Here is a 13,903-nt window from a genome sequence, read left to right as displayed (position 1 = left end):
GCGAGTAAGTGTGTGAGAAAGTATTGTTGAGAAGAAAATCTGTGTAAAGGTCCGAAAATTTGTCGCATGCTTCCATGTCATACCATTTAAATGCAAATTAATGGTCAGTTAAAATGTCAGACTCGTCTAATGTTTCACTTCATATGGTGGTGTTTCCGCTGCAAACGAGAGTCGTCAGTCAGTCAGTCAGTCAGTACGTCCGTCAGCCAGTCAATTGGTCAGTTGGTCACTCCGGCTCGGTCGCTTGGCCGGATTTGTGGTGTTAATTTACTGTGAAATCTGGCTATAGAGCGCAGCTGTAATTAATTGCCTGTGTTTAATTTGGGTTAATTTTATTTATGGTCGCTCGTAATTTACATTTTTAAGCAAACCAAACGAAACGAAACGAGGCGAACGATAACTTCACGCGTCCACTCATCATCCCTACAGATCACACACAAAATGCAATCATAAAATGCCATGCCCCCAGTTACCAGTTCCCAGACATTTACTACGAGTCTTTTGTGGCACTGAGAAGTTGCATGTGACGCAGCGACAGCAACAGCAACAGCAACAAATACAACATTGTTGGCAACTGACAGGACACTTTTGACAGTGCAGACAGCAAGGACTAAGCTTCTGCTAATGTCAACAGCAAACAGTGAGAAATGCGCAAAGTGTGGAATGAGAATATTTATTGTTGAACAGAATTACACGAAAGCTGCATGCTCTATTTATAAAGTTAAGCATTATTTTATTAATTTTAACTGATGCACACTTAAATTTTTAAATAAAATCGAATACAATTTTTTTAATGGGTTTACGAATAGAAAACTCGTAAGTTACTATGTAATTAAAATTACTAAATAGACATTACCGGGATTGCAAGCGTGAAGTTCGTACATGTTTAATAAAACAAAATATGTAATAAATGGACATTTTTACGTGTTTATTGTATTTTATGAGATATTATATATATTATATAAAAGACAAGCTTAGAGCAGTTGACATCGTGAATACGACAAAAGTGAAAGTCATAATTGATTTCACATTGAATGATGTGAGTCTCAGCGAAATGATGCGACTGATTTTCAAAATATTTTTTTTCTTCGCAAGCATTGTTATTATTGTTATTGTTATTATTTTATTTATTTATTTAACAAATTGAAATAATATTTATATGGCGAGCGTCACTTTTGTGTATTTGTACCATTAACATATTGTATTTTTCTGTATGTACTTGCGCAATTGAACTTTAAACAAGACAGTCCATATATTTTACAGTAATATAAATTAATAATATATCTCATTGGTTCTAACAAAAAAAAAAGGATTTGTAAAATATTTTTTAATTTGTTTAATTGTGTAAGAGATTTAGGAAAAACATCAAATTTATTAAAATAAAAGTTGTTAAATATTTGTTTAAACAGCTACTTTATTACAATAATGATAATAATTACCAAGAAAATGTACGGCATTCTAACGACTCAATCGGAACACATCGTGAGATATACCCTGATAGAGTTAGTGGAAATGACAATAGAGAAATCCTAAGACAGTGTGGTGAAGAGATTGGGGAGGTGAAGTGAAAAGTAGAAACAAAAAAGAAGCAAGAAGCAACAATGACAGTAGCACTGGCTGTTCTCTGACACTGACAGTTGTCAACTGCTGTTGTTTCTTGGTTTTACTTTTTTTTTGGTTTTTGCTTTTCCATTTTTCAGTCTTTTTTTATTCTCTATTCGGTTTGTTCTTGTTTCTTGTAGGAAGAATGCTGCTTCTGACGGATTTCTGTTCTTCTTGTTGTTGTCATATTTTTACAGCATCTGAAATACTATCTTGATTTTTCATTAATGTGCACATTGTATTCGTTCTTTTTCTTATCGGCGACATTTGTCACTTTCCAGTGTTTATGCTGATTTCTCAACTATCTAAGGAATTGTGATCTAACATTTTGTTAAAAAATTCTGAAATTTATTTAATCTTAGCTTGTGAGTTATTATATATGTTATTCTATTAAGAAATTTGTGTGCTTTTATTTAATTTTATCATAATAATCACTATAGATTTATGGTTCCTCAAAATTTGATTGTTATTGGATTAAAATTGTAGAAGCTATTCAAGAAAAACTAGTATCGCCCACTATAATAGGATCTTAGCTGCTTTGGCTAACAGTCTGGTATAGTTACACCTCCATGGTATATTACTAATGTAGTACTTCAACGATATACCAAATATAGCCCTCGGTATATTTTTGATTTTCGGTATATTATTCGGTATATTTTAAGAATAATACCGCACTGTTTTGCTTTTATTTAAAATGGGTAGCGAATATCTCACAGTCGAGCATGCTCCACTGCAGCTTTCTTACTTGTTAAGTAATATAATACGCTAGCATTCTCAAACTTATCAGAAAAAGACGTGGCAAACTTTTACTTCGCCTCTTTTTTTCAATATAAATGTTCGATAAAAATCTACCAGCATAATGTGGGGTTTGGTCTTGGGAATCGGAGTCCAGAGTCGACGAAGTTGATGTCTTTTGCATAATGAATCAGGAAGCCTAATGGGGTTACATCTGGAGACATGCCCACCATAATACTTTGTATGTAAATTTCGCCAATAAAGCAATTTCTTTTAATGAGCCACGGGCACTCGATGAGCAGACGGAAGATGAGAGATATGGGAGACCTTAACTATCACATAAAGTAACAAAATGAATTAGGCCCCGACATGATGATGGGCCCCTATCAGTGAAATTTCCACTTCCAGTGGAAGCACGGAAGTAATTGAGTTAAATATGCAGAAGATGACAGCATTAATTATGCGAAGACACACTGCCACGAAAAGTGGAGAGAACGACGAGCAGCGGCTAGAGACGGGAATAGGAGGGAGAAAGAGTTAAATGCGGTTTTTTTGTTGTGGCAATGCATATGCTGAAAGTGTCTGGAAAGCAACAAAAAGATAAGTACAATAAAAAGAACCCCGTCCCAGTCCCAGACCAGTTACAGTCGCAGTTGAAGTTGAAGTTCTGAATAAGGTATACAAATATGTATGTCTAGGCGACCTACTGCATTTATTCGTATCGAGAGCATGGGAACTCTTAGCTAACAACTGCTGGTTTATACATGGTATAAGGGTTGAGTTCTTAGATGGCCACTCGAGAAGTATGCATAACAAATTTGATAATGAACTATGAAATTCGAATAGTGGAATAGTGTCTTTATCCCTTTTCGAATTCTTTCTTTCATATGTGACAGCCATGGAATTTATTTGCTGTCATAAATATTAAAATAACAATTATTGCCATTTAACTGAACGGTGGTGTGGTGGTCCAAAACAACAATCCAACCAGCAACCAGATGCGAACCCTTTTTCCGGAACTATTTTGCATACTCAACGACTTAACGGCTCAACGACTGTTTAAAGGAAACATATTTCATATTTCGTGGAGTGTCATAAATTCAAGTTTAGAGTGAAATTCGCAAAATGGGGTAGAGCTGTGACATGTTAAGAAAAGGAAGTAATATATTTTGGGATAGATGACGATGACGAGAGAATTCTACAGAAGAATATGTAAGAATTTGATCATTATGCTCAGTTTAGGACTCAATTTTTAATCTTCTCTTCAAGAATCTGCTGCAATTTAATGCACATTGTTGCAAGAATAAATAAATGCTTAACTACTGGAACTAAAGGAATTCCCGGAATCCGGCTATTAAGTCACTAGAAACCAAATCATACCGCACTTGAATTGAAACTTTGCCATCGATGTTTGAGCCAATTTATCACCATAAACGCGGCAATTTATTTGATTTAAGCAATTTGTAAAATTTTAATGTGCTTCTGAATGAAATAAATCTCTAACTGCGGATCCAGCGGTAACCCATAGTGGGAGGGAGGCAGTAAGGAAGGCAGGAACAAGACGCATGAGCCCAATACGGGGGCACGTCCAGTGAAATAAATTAGGCACAGCTGTGTGCGGCAAATGAATGTTGAGCGGGAGAGAGGGCGTGGGCGGGGGTGGCATCCACAGAGGCCTATTCCAAGTGGACGTGTGCCTAATTTAGCAGTGCATGTTGGGGGCAGAGCAGAGCACAAGGTGGGAGTGGCATCTGGGAGCACATAAACATAAATAAGTAAGCCAAATAAAGTGTCTTGACACGGACATTTAGCACGGAGCACGGAGCACTTAGAATCGAATGGGAATGAGATTCAATACCCCATCATTTGCCCCTGCCAGACAAGGTTCAAGTACCGACATGACCCCAGAGGAGTATGCGCAGGATTTTGGCATTGAAAGTGAGTGAGATCGAGCGAGGGTAGCCGAAGACACATTTCCCCATCTTTGTGCACTTGTCGCTGTCAATTGCCATTTATTTGTTGTGATTTGTGTGGGCCAAGCAGCATATCAAACGCAAATTGACAGCTGACGCGTAAACTGCCTAAGGCAGTGACAATCGACCCTCGACATATGTCGAGAATACAGTATATAGCACACGAAGCAACTCCCCGATAATGACGCCTTGAGTACTATAGGTTTTTAGCAGGTGTTGAGTGCGTTTCCGATTACAAGTTGCACTGCCTGTGCCAATTTTGAATTCGTCCTAAGAACCTTTCCACTTCTAAGAAAGGCCTGCCGCTACTCGCGACGCTTCGTTGTTGTCCGCGAATAGTTCCTTCCGATTGCATGAGTTGCTTTTACAAGAGCTTGCTCCTGGTCTCCTGACACGCCCCATTGAACGGCAGCGAAACCAATTAATTTGTATGAATTGTGAGAGCTCTACATTATTCTGAGCTGATTAGTTATGCAGCATGGTCGTAAACCCGTAAACCCCTATTCAAATATGCGCGAAATAAAATGAAAGGCAATGCCGACACAACGCTGAATAAATAAGAACAAAAACTAAAGACGAATAAAATTATTTGAATTGTAGATACTCTTCAGTAACTTAAGAACTTAAGTAACATCAAGGATATGACATTATTGCACTTTTCACTTAAGCTTTTACAGATAAAGGTTCCTATTTATCTAATCTTTTAATGCTTGAAATTATTTAAGAGGTAAGAACTTCTTTTGAATCGTTTTGAATTGATTTGATTGTCATTTGGGTATGAGTATTCGCCCATACTTAATCATACTCGTTGCAGTTCTCTGATAAGAAGTGAGTTTTCTTAAAAAACAAATTTGTTCAAATATATATTTTTATATGTTAACATAGAAATAAAAATATTTACTTCATAAATAAAATAAAATAAAATAACACTTTACTAATTATGTAGTGTATTTTTTTTTTTTGTCTAAATTCATTTTCCAGATGTTATTCAAAGTACTCGTAGCCTAAAAGTGTATTTGAAATGACAAGCGCAGAAAAATTATGACTGTCGAGCATTTTTGCATATGACTGTGTATAATTTCACAATTAATTATGAGATATGCCATACAGAAAAACCATGGAGAATGATGGGAAGAAGAAGTTGGAAGCGAGGAAGGCGATGGGGGATTTAGGGGGGTCTGTAGACACTACAAATTGCGCATTGTAAACACGGAGTGACTGAAGCGCAGAGGAAGAGAGAGGGAGAAAAGCGAGGCGGGAGAATAACTACTACTATGACTAAACAAAACGATATGAAATGACACGCTGTCAACGTGGTTGGGCCTAAAGTTGAGTTGGTAGTTAGGGAAGTTGGCAGTTGCCAGTTGCCAGTTGGCAGTTGGTAGTCGCCAAATTACAATAATAATAACAATAATAATGAAAACAGTAGCAGCCACACGACAATGCGACAAAGTGGCAGTCTCAGTCTCAGTCTCAGAGTCGGAGTCGGGTCGGAGTTTCGACCTGGTTGAGAGCGTGTGTTCGAGTTATGCCATTGTGAACGAGTCAAACGACGATTAACGCTTGGCTGATTGCTGTTGGCCGTTACTTGGCGACTCTGCGTGGCCAGAGGAGTGAAGTGCGGAGGCTCTAAAAAGTGCTGGTCATAAATTACACAATGAAATGAAAAATGTCTACCCAAAAGGGGTTTTTGCTTCGCTTTGGGTCAGAAGTGCCTGGAGGTCGCTGCAGTTCGCTTCGCTTCGGTTTGCTTTACTCTTGCTGACTGGACTTGGTTTAGCCAGCAGATTGTCTCGTTGGGTTGGCAATTTGTGTTGTCCAGGCTTACGAATTTTGCGCTATAAGCTGTGTGGTCGGTCAATTTGATTCCCATTCCCGTCAACTGTGCTACTCATTTGAAGGTGACCACTTTAGTGCTGTGGCATGCATTATTATTAACTAGTTGGCAACATGCAAAGCCAAATGGTTGCGCTTTGGCAAACGAGTTTCCAGTTAGTTTACATCAACATCAACATCAACGTGAACGTGAACGTCAACATCATGATCATCACCCTAATCATCGCCATCAAAGAGCTGTGTGGGTCCCTTTCATGTGTCGCCAATCGCATGTCGCATGTCGCTTGGCATTTATGATTAAGTGAGCCTATATGTGAATGCACGAGTACTCGTTCTATTCAGACTTCACCTGGGCCTCAATGGGCCTTTCTGCAGACAGTTTGTATGCTAATTTGTGAGTACCCGTATTCGTATTCGCATTCACACTCACACTCGCACTAGCACTCAATGCTTTATTTTACTGTTATTTTAATTTATGACAATTTTATGCGAGTGCGCAGCAAATGTTGAAGTTCCTTTCCCCATCCCTAAGTCGACTCTCAAATCCGACCACATAATAATAATAAAAGCGGAAACTATTGTATTAAGTGTTTGATTTATGCTTTTAGTCAATTGTTTTATTTATGAGCTTGCACTCCGCATTGTTCTAGTCTCAGTCTCAGTCCACCAAACTCAGCCTTTTGTACAACAGGCAGGCCAGTTTAGGGAACTCAACTGAACTTCGCTCCGGGGTCGCAAAAGTTAACAATTGAACTTTATTTGTTCGCCCCGAGAATTGTTTTACGACGAGTTTGTCGTTTTTGCCTTTCAGACATGTGTGTGTGTGTGTGTGTGTGTGAGAGAGTGTTTTGGATAACAAAAAGCTTAGGAATTTGTTCAACATTCTGCTCACATTTTCTACACATTTCCGCTGAGATAAAACTCCTTAATTGAGCTATGTGAATATTGGTGAAAATGCCAGCTTTGGAGTTAATTTGAATGCATTTGTAAATAAATAAATCAAATCTAAGTTTCACTTTAGTATACATCAAATATATTTACTCATTGTTCATTTCTTATTTGTACCGAATTAGTAGTCTTGAAATGTCTTTATACTTGCAATCGCGATTCATATTTCTATTGAAGCATACTACCTGGAAGTTCGGTATATTTCCATAAATTCTATAAATTAAATGAGACACATAAAATGACTTAAGGTCACATTTGCTTGAAGCACACTAATTACTTTCGCTGGTCAACATCATTCATCATTTTGGACACAAGCCCAGGCAATTTTCTCACACTTTAAATTGACACATAGAAGCGATAAAAAGAGCCCAACAAATTCTAATAAATTAGATCCTGATGACTTGTAAGTCTCGCATGTCGTAGGAATGCTATTTCTAGTCCAACTATAGATCTGACAGAGAAATACGTGAGCAAGAGAATTGGTGTGCAATCGCTCAGTGTCAAGGCGCATTTCATCAATTAATTATAAGCGTAAGTTTATCCGAAATATGTGTATAGGATTGTAAGCCAAAAACGGGGAATGAGAGTGCACAAATACATATAGTCGAAGTGTATAGTCGGACGATAAACAATATCGCAAAATATGAGTATGTTTCTCCACTTTTCTTTTCCCTCTCCGGTCGCCTGATGTGGCAACGTCATCAAAGTAATCATCCTGAGACTCTGACGAGCGACTGTCAGTTAAAGTGATAGAGCAGCCAACGACGAGTCCAAATGATTGCCTCAATGACGTGGCAGCTCTTCCTCTCACTCTGTGTTTCTTTCATTCTCTCTCTCTCTCTCTCTCTCTATCCGCCTTTCTGTCTTCCTGCCTGTCTGTCTGTCTTTTTCTATCCCGACATCAACGACATCATTTATCATCAACCTGCCTGTCAGTCAAGTCAGTCGCCGGGTACAAAAAATTACCGCTCCGTCCAGGGAAGGACTCTCCGTTCCCTCTTCCTCGTTGATGACTTGCCCGCTGCAGTGTGAGTTATCCTTGGGTGTGCTGTCAAAAAATTATTATGCCTATTAATTTTACCCATGCGGGCGTCATCCCCCTTCCCCTCCACCACCTTCCCCTATCCGTTCTTTTATCCAGTTCGGCGTGTTGGTGGTAAATTACACAACAAAAAATTATGTTTGCCTTTTGCCGGCACCAAGTGGGCGTGCCACACCCTCCAAACCGTATGCGTATTGTGTACGAGTATGTGTGTGTGTCGCTTAAGACTTATTTTGCCTCATTCATTTGGCAGTAATTTATCCTGTCATGCTGTCATTATGACAAACAAAAAAAAATACATAAAGCAAGCGCTCCTAAAGTGAGGGAAAAATTATTTATTGAAAATGATTATCCAGAGGGAGTCGCTCAAGGTTTTCTTATGAATGCTTTGCTGGAGCTGTGGGTGGCTGTAGATGGGTTTTTATTTTGTTAATGATTCGATGACGCCTTGTACTTGACACATCGATCAAAAATCATTATGACTTATTTGGGTTGCGTGCGTTAGTCGAGAAAGTGTGAATGCCTGATACACTGCCCAAAACTGGAAAATATATTGGGAAAATATTATATGAGTTATGAATAAGATAATCGATAAGTTTCATCTCTTCCGAAAATCAGGTCAGTAAGTACATCTTAGGCAAGTAAATGATTTGCGATTGTAGTCCATAAAATCATAAAAAATTTACAATATCGCAATTAAAGAGTATTCGAAATCGACTTATAGATGGACATGTATTTTGGCTGACTCGTTTGAAATGTTTTCAATAACTAATCAATCTTAAGATTGACTTGGATGTCTGCTTTGCACGCGATGACTTATTTCGGTTCGTGTTTTCCACAGCCGGGAACAGAAGATGAAGCCGAATAGAAGCCGGCAATGGAGCTAAGCTGCTGATTTTGCAATGGCGCACGAGAAGGAGGAGATGAGGAGGGGAGGAGGAGAGGTGAAAGGCATCGAAAACTTTTTCGGAACTGGCTGTGTGTACTCGACAACAGCAAAGCAAGTGCCAACTTTTTTTGCTGGCGCACATCAATCAGCCTGGGGTGGAAACGTAAGCTCACGTCACTCAGCCCGACAGTCCTTCAGTCAACGGGTCGACGAGGCATACGGAGGTGAAAAGGAGGTGACAGAGGGAAACGGAGACAGAGGCAGGGACACAAAAAGAGAGGAGTGAGAGATGGATAGAGTATGCGAGGTAGTGGGTTTTGAAACTTATGGCGTTGACAGCCGGAATACAAAATGCGGGCGAAATATGTCGATACGAATCAAGCGAAAGTTCAACTTGCTTTTCTTTTTCCTTGCTGCTCTCTGTTCAGTTCCCCCATTGCCATGATGCACGCTAGCTGCTCGTTCGGCACATAAGTGTATGAATTGCGAATGACTATGGAAAATATGAAAAATTTGCTTGCCAGTCCGCAACAGAGAGTTACATCCTTTGGCCATGCCATGCCAAAGAGAGCGAGCTAGAGAGAGAGAGAGAGAGTTCTGAACTATAAATGCCAGACAATAAATAACCGCAACTTAAGCATATTGCGGTAGGAGCTCACAGACCGCCGTCTAACCCTCTGACACTCTCCTATAACTCACTCACTCATTCTTTCTCGCTCTTCCTCTGGCACCCTCCGACCGTCGGCCATATTTCATTTTCATGCTCCCAATTGTTTTGCTTTTGACAAATGAGTGAGCTAGACAAAGGCATACACAGACGCGTACACTGTAAATTCAGCAAGTGCGGGTGCCGTTCGACTGCCAGTAAGCAGACTCAAATGTGATCGCGATCTGTCGTGCAGTGTAGTGAGCGAGTGACAGAGATAGCACTAGCGCATATGCTCCACAAGGCAGGCCATCAAAATAACAAATAACAACGACTAGCACAATTGATTGGATGTCATTAATTTTCATTTCAAATTACGCTGCCACTATGTCTTGGTCATGGTACCACTTCTACATCGACTTCAACATCACTCTTGTCCTCGTTTTTGTTCTCGTCCTCGTCCTCGTCTTCGTCCTGATTGTGCTTTGCCTGCAGCTGGGAGATGTCAAGCAAGTTAACATCAGGCAGCCACTGGGCCAAAGTCAAAGTCGTGCCAAAGTCAGGCCAACAGGCCAAATATACAGAACGCAAAGAAGTCAAAATGCCATCGCCTTTTCAAGTTTGAAGTTTCTCTATTCTTAGCCAGACTGTTTTGCCAAAAGAGTTTATAAATGAATAAAACAAGTGTTGACAAGTTTGACTTTTTCCATTTGATATTGCCAAATATCATTCAAAAGAAATTTTTAATCAAACAAATTGCAATGTGACGTTTAGTTAATTTGGTAAGATAAATTAAAGGCATAACTTAAAACTTTTCTCCAAAAAAAGAGCAAAAGTTTTTATACTAATGTTAATTCATTTTCGTTTGAATTTACAATTTCATAAAATATAAGGGTATAATGTAGTCATGATTTATTGTTGCCCATTTGTTAAAGCTGTTTACAATTGAAATTGGGAATACCGACAATTTTGTTGGCCGATTTGTAAATTATGAGCAAAGACGTCAACTGCCAACTGCACTTGCAACAAACTGCAACAAGCTCAACGGGCATGACCACAACTGCAGCTGCAGATGGAAGAGGATGTGAATGTGGATGTGGATGTGGGGGCTGGAAGTTTGAAGCTGGATGTAGATGAGGCTACCTAAAGCTGTCCGTTGTTGAGTGCTCGAGCCAGTCGGAGTCGGAGTCAGAGAACAGCAGCTAACTGACATTTGACTGTCAGATGCTGTTGGCTCTCATTCGTTAATGTCAGAAGCAAGAGTTAATCTTGCGTGCATTTCAGAACAGAGACAGCGACAGCTGCAGCAGCAGCAGCAGAGGGAGAGAATGAGAGAGAGAGAGAGAGAGAGATAGAAAGGGGAGAGAGCGGGAAATACGCACTGGCCAGAAGGATATATTGTAATCAAGGTTTTGTTGGTTTTGTTTTGACCAGGCCAAAAGAGAAAGAGCAACAGCCACTGACTGACTGACTGACATACTGGCAAGTAGCAATAACAACAACAGCCATAGCATCAGCATCAGCTTCAGCGGTAACAACTGATGGATGCCTGAAAGCCAGGCTGCAAAATGAATGAATGACATGGCAGGCTTGTAGACCGGGTGGCTCGGACTCGGACTCCGATACCGACACCGACACCGACACCGACTACGACTCCGACTCCGATTTCGATTCCAACTCGGAGACTGACTGAGGATCCGAGTGGACTCTACGCACGCTGGCACGCAATGTGCTCAGCGATGACCAAACACAAAAGTGCATGTGCAGAGAGCGAGAGAGAGAAAGAGAGAGAGGGAGAGATAGGGAGTGATAAGGACAGACGAACAGACCGCGCGATAAGTTGCCCGTCCACTGGTCAGAGCAACCAACAAAAGCTTGCCAAGCGTTGCTTGACCAAAGTATTGCACTGCGCAATGAGAGGAGTGGTCGGGAGCGGAGGGGAAATGCCTGTCAGCTGCATTTGCATATGGCTCGCATTTTGTGGGAGACGGCATGCAAAATTGCTTTATGAATTATAAACAATGGCCCGGACTGAGGCTCGTTAGTTGCTTGTCTGCTTCATTGCTTTAGCCCCCTCTCTATCTATCTCTCACTCTGTCTCTCTTTCACTCTTCTGTCGCTATCCCTTTCTCTGTCCATCTCATTGCGCTGACAGTGATTATGTCGCCAAGTGACATCCATCAGCAGCTGTGTAATTTATTGCCATTTCTGCAGTTGTTGCTGTTGCAGTTGCTGTTGCTGTTGCTGTTGCCAGCTATGGGACAAGATTGCATCCAGCTTATGTACATGGCAAACGTGTCTGTGCCTGCATCATCTGCTTGGATTTGGTTAATTACAGGTGCCGCACATGTACAGCCATCGACCAATCTCTATATCCATTCAATTTGTCCTCTCGCTGCTCATCAAGAGGTTAATGCGCTTATCGAAAGAGCTTAATTAACCGATTAATTACCACGGCACACAAACATAAACACAGGCAATTGCAGTTCTAGAGATAAATGCACAGCTCTTCGAAAATCGTGTTTACCAAACGATGAAGATACACAATGCATGATGGATCAATGATTTATTGTATTCCGATGTATATAATCTATCCGTATGTTGGCTATCTTATGTAACTAGTTTTTTCTATGTTTTCGATAGCATAACAATATTTCATGAATCTCAACATTTTTTCCAATAAAATTACACTGGTTATTAGTTTTCGCATTTTCAAAGGAATTTACAATCCTCTTTTAATGGTAGGTATCCGATTCTAGGAAGTTCGCTTAAATGACTCAGAGGGAGAGATAAGGAGTTTTATAAGGTAGTTATCGGAAATATTTTCAAATTTTTATACCCGCTACCCATAGGGTAGAAGGGTATTTTAACTTTAACTTTGTGCTGGCAGGAAATGTACATATGTTACAGGCATAAGGAGGCATCTCCTACTCTTCTTGATCGGCGTCAACAGCCGAGACGATATATCCATGTCCATTTGTCTGTTTGTTCGTCGGTCCGTATGAACACCTAAATCTTAGAGACTATAAAAAATGAAGCTTTATTGTATTCAACATCACTTGTTATGTTTACTGGCAGATCAAATTTGTTTCAAAATTTTTGTCACGCTTACTTCCGCCCCCACAAATTGACAAAACTATAATAAATTTAGGTAAATACATTTATAACTATAGTATTTGTGATTCTTGAAAATTTGCCAGCGATTAGATAAAAATGGTCAAAGTTATTAAAGAAATACTTTTAAATGCGGTGAAACGCCTGCTTACTAGGGGTCTTAGTTGCTTTGGCTGACAATCTGGCAATCTGACAATCTATACTATATCTGGAATGGAGTACTACATCAATATATCAAATATTCCATTTGGTATATTTTAAGTATTTTTGTCGCATATTTTTTTGGTATATTTTGAGAATAATTCAGTAATATTTTTTTTATTCAAAATGGGTAGAGGTATCTCAAAGTCGAGACGTGGTCGACGTTTCAGAAAGCAAAGATATGGACTATTTATTGTATAAGGATTGCTTTAGAAAATGTATTCCTCAACTTAAAACGTTAATATTATTATATCTACCTAGTATATAGTTATTCTTATACCAGCTACCCATAGGGTATTATAACTTTGTACCGGCAGGAAACGTACATATGTAACAGGCAGAATAAGGCATCTCTGACCCTATAAGATATATACATATATTCTTGATCAGCGTGAACAGCCAAGGCAATATAGCCAATTCCGTCTGTCCGTATTCACAACTCATCTAAAAATATTTATTATAATAATGACTACACACGACTGTTGCTTTCTTACTTCTTCAATTATAAATAGTTCTTTAAAGTTTTTCTTATTACGATCGATCATTTCTTAACTCAAAACTTGCAATATAATTTTTTCTCTGAGAACCAATAATTGTCCTCCATAAAAGTAAACACCCATAAGAGAGGCTTCAGATATCAAAGAGGCAAATATACTTACTTTTATCGTGTACTCCAAGAAGTAAAGAAATAATGAAATGAGAAGAGAAGAAAAGAAGAGAAAATAAAACGCATTTTTGCTTTCAAGCTGTTTCCGTACTCGATTTACGTTTTTGTAGTACTCGTGAAATCGCTCTCAAAATAGGATTTCTAAGCGAGAAACCCAAAGACGCACACAAGGGGCAAGGGGAACTGGGAACTGTTGAGCACAATGAAATCGCGGGTGCCGGCGGCAGCTCTCGAGTTAATGATATACACT

The 13,903-nt window shown here is 39.4% G+C and overlaps 1 long non-coding RNA gene across 1 annotated transcript; it reads left to right on the top strand.

Annotated features, from left to right (window-relative positions):
• The first annotated feature begins 8,413 nt into the window (after positions 1–8,413).
• On the top strand, positions 8,414–10,318 carry LOC133850464 (uncharacterized). Its single transcript, XR_009895632.1, has 2 exons — positions 8,414–8,758; positions 8,839–10,318. It is a non-coding gene; the product is annotated as an uncharacterized LOC133850464 (long non-coding RNA).
• Positions 10,319–13,903: the final 3,585 nt, after the last annotated feature.

This window comes from Drosophila sulfurigaster, chromosome 2L (assembly GCF_023558435.1).
Source record: "Drosophila sulfurigaster albostrigata strain 15112-1811.04 chromosome 2L, ASM2355843v2, whole genome shotgun sequence".
Taxonomy (NCBI): domain Eukaryota; kingdom Metazoa; phylum Arthropoda; class Insecta; order Diptera; family Drosophilidae; genus Drosophila; species Drosophila sulfurigaster.
The sequence above is the reverse complement of the archived record's forward strand: the minus strand, read 5'-3'. Positions and strand labels throughout refer to the sequence as shown.